General features: G+C 42.3%; 1 non-coding gene across 1 annotated transcript; it reads right to left on the minus strand.

Moving 5' to 3' along the window:
- Positions 1-4,744: 4,744 nt before the first annotated feature.
- On the minus strand, positions 4,745-4,817 carry trnaf-gaa (transfer RNA phenylalanine (anticodon GAA)). The gene has a single exon. It is a non-coding gene; the product is annotated as a tRNA-Phe (tRNA).
- Between the last annotated feature and the right edge of the window lie 4,200 nt (positions 4,818-9,017).

A 9,017-nucleotide genomic window follows, 5' to 3' on the forward strand; every position in this document is an offset into this window, starting at 1 on the left:
TAAAATGGCTGACTTATGACAACAGAAGGAACTTTGAAGTAGATTAGATTTATTTCAGTCAGTGACAGTTTTTTTTTTCAAGAATTTAGTTCAGGTAACTTCATTGTTTTACTAAGATGAGCTTAATGTTATAACATTGAAACAAGACCGAAAATATAGTAAATATAGTGGAATATATTGGAAAATATCCTGCAATATATTAAATATTATATTTCCATCCATCCATGTTCTTCTGTCTCACACGTGAAAGCCACTGGGATAAGGGTTATTTTAAAGCTCTAGAATATCTTGTGAATATCTGGAGCTTAATTCCAGCAGCAGACCTCCTCAGGTGATGGAATTTATATTTGACATGTTTTCCATTAAATGAGACACATTTGCAGTCCATTGAAATCTACTTGTGTTCATGGTGAGTTGATTTCAAAACATGAGCTGACAGAATCTACGTTTAGGGAGGAACCACCATATCCAGGGGTCTGGACCTTTTTGTAGTCAGAGCCATCAAAGTAGCAGACTAAGCTAGCAGACATTAGCATTGAGAAGAAACTGACCAAACACCACCCTATTGCATTGTGGGAAATTTCAGCTTGGTTTGTGTCCATCGGTACACACAAGAAATTTGTCTCATGCTGCCGTGACCTGGATTTGAACCAGGGTTGCTGAGGCCACAACACAGAGTACTAACCACTATACAATCACGGCCTCCTCAACAGCAGTTTGAGCTTCCGTGTCTTTGTCTCAGGTGAGATCAAAGACAGATTTCTAAGATCAAACACAAAACTCTGAGATCAAAGGTTGAAGTTCCTCAAGGTTCAGTTGTAGCTCAGACACTCTTCAAGGTGGAACCAGCAGAGGAGCTCAGTAGAGACAACTGGACAGCAGCAGGACAGAACAGAGGCTCTCCACAATGGCAGGAGACAGGAAACAGGTTTGGACCATCTGGGCTTCTGTCCACTTTGATGGTTTTTAAAACATTGAAGGAAATTGTAAAAATCAAAATTGCGTTTTAATCATGATTTCTAGTTGAGAGTGTTTGCTCATCTGTTCCAGAAGCTTCTTCTAGAGTTGACCCTGGATGAGTGGAGGGACCTTTTTGATCATCATGACTGGTTTTTGATGCCCTGATGGTGCATCGGGGTCATCATGGTCCTCCACCATCTGCAGGGGTTCCAGGACTGTTGTGGTGTTTGTGTGAACTGCAGGGAGAAGCTGAGACCTGGAGAGGAAGTCCTGGACTCCAGCAGACCTCTCAACACCTGCAGCATTTTTTCAGCTCCACCAAACCCAACATTCACTGCCTCCTCATCATCTGGGCATCAAAAGCAGCTCAGACCTGCTGCAGCTCAGAGACCTCAGCCATTTTTAGGATGTCTCAATGATTCTCCTTCACATGATTTTCATTCAGAAACAATAGAATTGTCAAATACCACAACAGTTTTCAGCTTGCTGGTAAACAACACACACACACACACACACACACACACACACACACACACACACACACACACACACACACACACACAAATAGTTTGTGTTTATGAGAAGATTAAAAAAATCTACTGTGCTTCAATGAAGATAAATTGTTGAATATCAATCCTCTACTCATGTTCATGGGAGTGTAGTTGTTGTGGCCGAGTGGTTAAGGTGGCGGACTAGAAATCCTTTGGGGTCTCCCCGCGCAGGTTCGAGTCCTGCGAAAAACATTAAACTGCTGTTCCAGAGGAGACAACATCTGCTCTGACTTTAGGTCCATGTGTCAAAGGTTTTCTTTCAAGGGCTGTAGCAGCTGATGATGAGGGAGAGAGAGAGGATTGGTAGCATGTTGTCTTGTCTCAACCATTCTGGTGTTGACCAAAATCTTTGTTGATACTCCAGTGGTGGTGAAGGTGATGGAAATTTTCCAAGTGGGACGGTTCCATGTTCAACCAGTTTCATCTGGAACTGAGGTGGAGCTTAGGGTTAAGTAGGAATTGGTTTGGTTTAGTCCCTGGGAATGTCAGTTGGTGTGTGTGTGTGTGTGTGTGTGTGTGTGTGTGTGTGTGTGTGTGTGTGTGTGTGTGTGTGTGTGTGTTTACATGCAGACTTTCCCTTGTGACAGCTGATTTGGTTTGGAATCCATCTTAGTCATGACATTTTGAGAAAATTCTATCATGTCGTTGTAGTTATTTTGATTTACAACACTGGAAAAAAAATCACCTCCCCTCCAAAAACCCTCCTCTTCAACTTTGTACCCAAGTTGTCTCCTCATCAGGCACCACAGGATCCAGTAGGTTTAGTTAAAACAAGTCATTAGAGATTTAAAAAATGTCCATCAAACACAAAATAAGGCTTCAAATAGGTTTCCAATTACATTTCATGTTGACACATTTTGTCCATTTGACATGAGGACTGCTCCCAGATCATCTCAATGACCTCATCCCAGCACCAGAGTACGGCTTTCACCATGACAGTCAGACTCTCATCTGTCCTTCATGTTCCCTCAAATGTGCAGTGTGGACCTCACACTCTGAAATTTAGCCTGAAAACTCTTCATGAAAAGCAGGAGACTCAGAGTCTCTATGGCTCAATCGGTCGGCTGTTAACCGAGAGGCTGGTGATTCGAGCCCACCCAGGGACGATGGACAGGCTCTACTGGTGCTTAGGACTCTGTTGATCAGCTGCTGAGTTGCTACTTGATGTCAACATTGGTCTGTTTCATCCTGAGTAGTTTGATCAGAACAGAGTCGTTGCATCAATGATCTGAATGTGGACGGACAGATTGACCCTCCCCAGCAGATGCATGTGAGAGATCTCTTAATGAGACACTTTGTGGTAAAGCCAGATTCTGCCAGTCCCACTGACATATTTCAATCACACATGTTCAGAGATGATTTTGTTTTCCTGAATACATTTATTATTTTCTGATCACCTTGTGGATTTTTCATCATTCTCCTCATTACCATACTTTAGGTTGCAGTATGTACACCTGAGTTAGCCTTGGGTTGCAGAAATCATACAGCATACAAATAATAGCAGGTTGAAACACATTTATTTAAAAGAATTTAACATGGTTACACACACAGACACACACACACACACACAGACACACACACAGCCTGTCTTTGGTATAAAATGGTCTGTCATGTTCTCTCACATTGCACAACAACAAAACAAACAAAGACGGCCATGTCCAGTGTGGTCCTGGATATGACGACTGGACTGCAGGGTCCCAGTATCACTGTGACAATTCTTTTACCAGCTATGACCTTGGAAAAGAACTTCTCAGGAGGAAACTTATCATGGTGGCACAGTGAAGAAAACTAGACCTGAGCTGCCTGCTGAAATCTTGCAGGTGAAGGACAGAGCTCCACCTCTTTGACAGACACCACCACTGTTGGCTCATGTTGTCAGTTTTTGACACACACGCATCTAAACACACACACATACACATGCATGTTCTTCCACACAGAGACTTTTCCTCTGTTTTTGTTTTTTACTGGTTTTGAACCAGTAGTTGGTTTCTGTTGGTTTGACTTTCTTGACTGGTTGTTGTTTGTTTGTCTAGAGGCCCACATCAAAATATTCCAATCAATATTTCCATGGATAAGGAAGCCTAACAAGGTAACCAAGAGATGGGAAACAACTTGGATGATAGAAAATTGTTTTTAGTTTATTTTACAGCCGATTGAAGACGTGGGTCAAAACAGACCTGTTAACATCAGAGATGGGAACAGAAAGCTAACACAAGAGGAAGGTTCAAGCTGTGAAAAAGGAGTTTGATAAAAATCTTGAACTGACAGTAGAAATATCCTTTTGTATGTTTACCTTTGTTGACAGAAGTCACTTTAGCTTGGCAGTGAAAAGAATCTCTGCTAGCTTGACAAATAAGTGCACAAACTGGGTTCAAGCTGGACTTTGGACACTGGTATCTGCAACAACTCCCATCAACTCCTAATCTAGCATCTCTGCTGTGGCTCAAACTATTTTACAGAACATTTGACAGACCTGTGGAGCAGTGAGGACAGACATGAGTTGATCCACATGATCCACTGAAGCGCCATTTTCCCCTGCCACTGAGGTCACCAACATGAGCTGGAGTTGGGACTCTTGAACTGAACCTGGTATCACAGCGACACCTACTGCTGCAAAATGGAAAAGCAATATTGAACCCAAGTACAGGATTGGAGGGAGACTGATGGTCGCTGTTTGGGTTTTTGAAAAACAAGGAGGGCGTTGGTTCAAGCTGGATTCTCAGAGACTATTTCCCCAACCTCTACATTGGAATCTACACTGTCATCCAGTCATGTGACTGAAGTCATCCATTCATGTCAGTGATGTCACTTGGCCACACATTCTAGAAAAGAAGGCAGACTCCACATTTACTCCTATCTATTATTGTGTCCCACCCTCCTGGTCCTTATTCTGAATTCTGAAGTGGAACATCCACAGCACCTGAACAGGGACTTGAACCCTGGACCCTCAGAAAAAAAGTCTGATGCTCTACCGTCTGAGCTACTCAGGCTCTTTCTACAGTATTTAGACAGGAAAAGAAACACCTGTGAAGGTCAAACTGCTGCTTTCTTGACTTGTTCAATCCTCCATGTTAAAGTCCACCATGCTTTTGATTGGCTCTGATTCTCTGTGGCAAAATCCAACAAGAGGCTCCAAAAATGTCTTGAATGTCATAAGAATGCACAGGACAAGATGTTAGTTTCCTTCATGTCTGCAGTTCCTCCACTGGAAAGTAAAGTCAATGCTGTTCCTCTGCTGAAACCTGGGATCGGACCAGGGACCTTTAGATCTTCAGTCTAACGCTCTCCCAACTGAGCTGTTTCAGCTCTGAGTGAGGGCCCTGCTTCTCTCATTTTATAATCTCTTCCACTCTCACTAGAACTTAGAGAGGATTTGAGCTTCTGAAGTCATGACACATTGAACAGTTCTACAGGACCAAACTGAACGAACTGAAGAAGCTTCTTGGAACTCTAAACTTCTTAACTCGCTTTCTCCAAAAACTGTGCCTGGACGAAGGCCGTTTCCAGCTGTCCTTCAAGCTGACGAGGGCCAAGTTTGATGACCTGTTTGGAGGATATCAAGGATGGACACCAACTACAGGCCCCAGGTTCGTTGACATGACTTCACTGACACCAGGGGAATGTCAACGCTGACAGGCTCTCTGGACTCATTGTCATGAGAATTTGTCACATAAGTTGAACATCTTCACATACGTGAATTCATTGAAGGAGTGTGGTTCTAGACCTGCTTTACCTGTCAAGTGTCTTGAGATAACTTTTTTTGTGATTTGGCACAATATAAATAACATTGACTCGACAATAAATCGACTCTTCCCCCCCAACCGTTTAAAGCAAACAGCCGTTCCCACTGATCCTGGATCTGCGCAACGTTCCTGCTTTTTAAAAGGAAAATTGTCATCATTGCTTTTGCAGGATGTGCTTGCTGATGGAGAATTGTTGGCTATGAACTCATTGAACTCACTCCAAGTCATTATTTTTGAGCAAACTCATGACTCCTGATGTTTAGCCACGTTACCGGTCTTCCCCATGATGGGTCGGTGGCAGCACTCGTCTACGTTCTCCCGCAGACTTTCTGCGGTTCCATCTTCCAGATTTTATAGATGAGGATTGTTGGTGGATGAGAGAATTGAAAATTTCTTACTGCAGTTTGAGGTTTGTATGATTGAAACTGTGTAGATTGGCGTTAAGAAGTTAGCTGGTTTGGATAAATTCAGGTATGAGCCACCACACTGAATCAGGCACAGGTATGACGTTCACCCTGACATAGAACATCAACAGCTTAACATTGTTGGCAGGACTCCAACCTGAGCAGGGAAACCCCAATGGATTTCTAGTCCATCGCCTTCACCACTCAGCCACAACAACCACATTGACACACATTTGTAGAGGATGGATATTCACAAAATTATCTTAGTTTCTGTCACAAGCCCATTTGTGTGAGGTCCTATTTTCTCTTTTTCAGCATTCCTTTGTTTCCAGGTCTCTAATAAGTGCAGAATTACAAAGACAAGCAAGCTTGATCCATCCTGGGCAGGTGATAGGAGCCCATTGACCACTGGCCAGAGACCCTGGCACAGACGTTGGGGTGGTGATAGAGAGCATTTATACAATTATATTCTACATTTATAAAATTCTACAATCCTACAATTTCATTGAGCAGACGCTTTTGTCCAAAGCCATGTACGTATATCACATGTATAGAATATATATGTTACTCTTTTATCTACTGATTAACCACAAAATTCAGTCAAATGCCAGTAAATTCTGAGTATTTATTCATTATTTATGATAATTTATTATTTTTGAATCCATTTTCACTGTCACTCTTCTGTTCATTTTCAGTGTGACTCATAAAAATGAACAAACTTTGACGTGTTTTCTTCTCTTGTGTATCAACAACTTCGGATTTGGAATCATTTTTCAAAATGTCCTCAGGAAGATGGTTTGAAATTCTGTCTCTCCCTCATCCTCAGCTGCTGCAGCACTTTAAAGAAAACCTTTGACTCGTTGATCTAACAAAGATCAGATGTTGTCTCCTCCAGAACATCAACACTTTAACGTTGTTGGCAGGACTCCAACCTGAGCAGGGAGACCCCAATGGATTTCTAGTCCATCGCCTTCACCACTCGGCCACAACAACCACATTCACACACACATTTGTAAAAGATTCACATTTACACAATTCTTTAAAATTGTGTCACAAGCCCATTTGTGTGAGGTCCTATTTTCTCTTTTTCAGCATTCCTTTGTTTCCAGGTCTCTAATAAGTGCAGAATTACAAAGACAAGCAAGCTTGATCCATCCTGGGCAGGTGATATGAGCCATTGACCACTGGCCAGAGACCCTGGCACAGACATTGGGGTGGTGATAGAGAGCATTTCTACAATTATATTATACATTTATAGAATTCTATAATCCTACAATTTCATTGAGCAAATGCTTTTGTCCAAAGCCATGTACGTTTCTCACATGTATAGAATATATATGTTACTCTTTTATCTACGTATTAACCACAAAATGCAGTCAAATGCCAGTAAATTCTGAGTATTTATTCATTATTTATTGTTATTTATTATTTTTGAATCCATTTTCATTGTCACTCTTCTGTTCATTTTCAGTTTGATTCATAAAAATGAACAAACTTTGACGTGTTTTCTTCTCTTGTGTGTCAACAATTTTTGATTTGGAATCTCCTGACAAACAGACCACATGACCAAGATGAAGTGTTTTTGGTGAGTTTGGCTCCTGAGCTCAAGACAGTTGTGACTCATAAAGGACAGCTTCAAACGCAGCTGTGAAGCCTCATTGTCAGCTGGGAGGAACGACAGGTGTCTCCCTCTAGTGGCTCCTCACAGCAACACGAGCCTCATTTCATTCACATGCATCCACCACCTCACTACCAAAGGCCAGTTGGGCCTCGACAGACAGGTGAGTTTCAAGTGTTGGACAAAGGTCTTTAAGATGTTCTTATTAATTCTATAAAACCTGAGATTAAAATCTATGGAATTACAACTAACAAGTAGTCAAACACCTGATCAGATGCTCCTTCATGAGGCTGAGAAGAATCAATCAAAACTGGGATGTAGAAAATTAATTGAGAAGAGAAACCTACTGATTGGATGACATGGACTCACCTGATCCATGTCAGCCTTGTTGGAGCAGAAAGAGGTGGATCAGAGGAATCAGTGGATCAAGACTCAGGTGTCAGATGAAGAATCTCTTTATTCACAATGGAGTCAGAGAAATCTTCCAACGTGAGAGAACCTGACAGACCATTTTATACCAAAGACAGGCTGTGTGTGTGTGTGTGTGTGTGTGGGGGGGGGGGAGACGGGACAATGGCTTAAGGGAGCTCCAGGTAGCTGGTTTGAACTGGTCCCTCATCTCTGTGAGTAGAAACCATCTGAGGTGGAGGGTGAAGATCTGCTTTGACCTCCTGATCTCCCAGTAAAGCCAGTATAGATGTTGAGCTTGGAGGAGTTGATGGCCTCCTTCATCTTCTTGTTGGAGATGTTTGCTAAACTCAGCACCACCACAGATCAGAGGAAAGTCCACTTGTCAGCTGGACACTGGAGTTTCTAGTGACCTGCAGGATCTTAGTTGTGGTGGCAGCAGGCCTGTTCCAAGAGCTTTGCTCACATTCATGATCAGGCTTCAGAATGGTTCTGGACCACTGAGTGACAGAAGCTGATCCTGGGGCAGCAGAAGACAAATATAGAGAAGAAAAGACAAAAGACTGAGAGAAAGGAGGGAGAGAATGACAAAAAGATGGGAACAAGATGAGGGTGAAAGACAAGCAGAGAGAAAGACAGGGGGATGGAAGACAGACAGACAGACAACCAACAACAGCAACAGCAACAGCAGCAATAATAGTTTTGATATTGTCCTGTTATTGATGTTTTCATGTGAAAGTGGCATATTTAAGATAAAAGACACTGTTAGAACAGAAAGATCCAGAAAACCCACCAACAAGAGGTGTGTCTGGTACAGATGTGGAATTATTGGCTCTCACAATGTTGAGGCAACTGGGAAGAAGACAAACAAAAAAGGCTTGTGTGATTCAGACATTCATCAAAAATGGTCCTGTAGAACTGTTCAATGTGTCATGACTTCAGAAGCTCAAATCCTCTCTAAGTTCTAGTGAGAGTGGAAGAGATTATAAAATGAGAGAAGCAGGGCCCTCCCTCAGAGCTGAAACAGCTCAGTTGGGAGAGCGTTAGACTGAAGATCTAAAGGTCCCTGGTCCGATCCCAGGTTTCAGCAGAGGAACAGCATTGACTTTACTTTCCAGTGGAGGAACTGCAGACATGAAGGAAACGAACATCTTGTCCTGTGCATTCTTATGACATTCAAGACATTTTTGGAGCCTCTTGTTGGATTTTGCCACAGAGAATCAGAGCCAATCAAAAGCATGGTGGACTTGAACATGGAGGATTGAATAAGTCAAGAAAGCAGCAGTTTGACCTTCACAGGTGTTTCTTTTCCTGTCTAAATGCTGTAGAAAGA

Source organism: Aulostomus chinensis, chromosome 4 (genome assembly GCF_037954235.1).
Source record: "Aulostomus chinensis isolate RoL2024-O1b breed Wild chromosome 4, RoL_Achi_v1.0, whole genome shotgun sequence".
Lineage (NCBI taxonomy): Eukaryota > Metazoa > Chordata > Actinopteri > Syngnathiformes > Aulostomidae > Aulostomus > Aulostomus chinensis.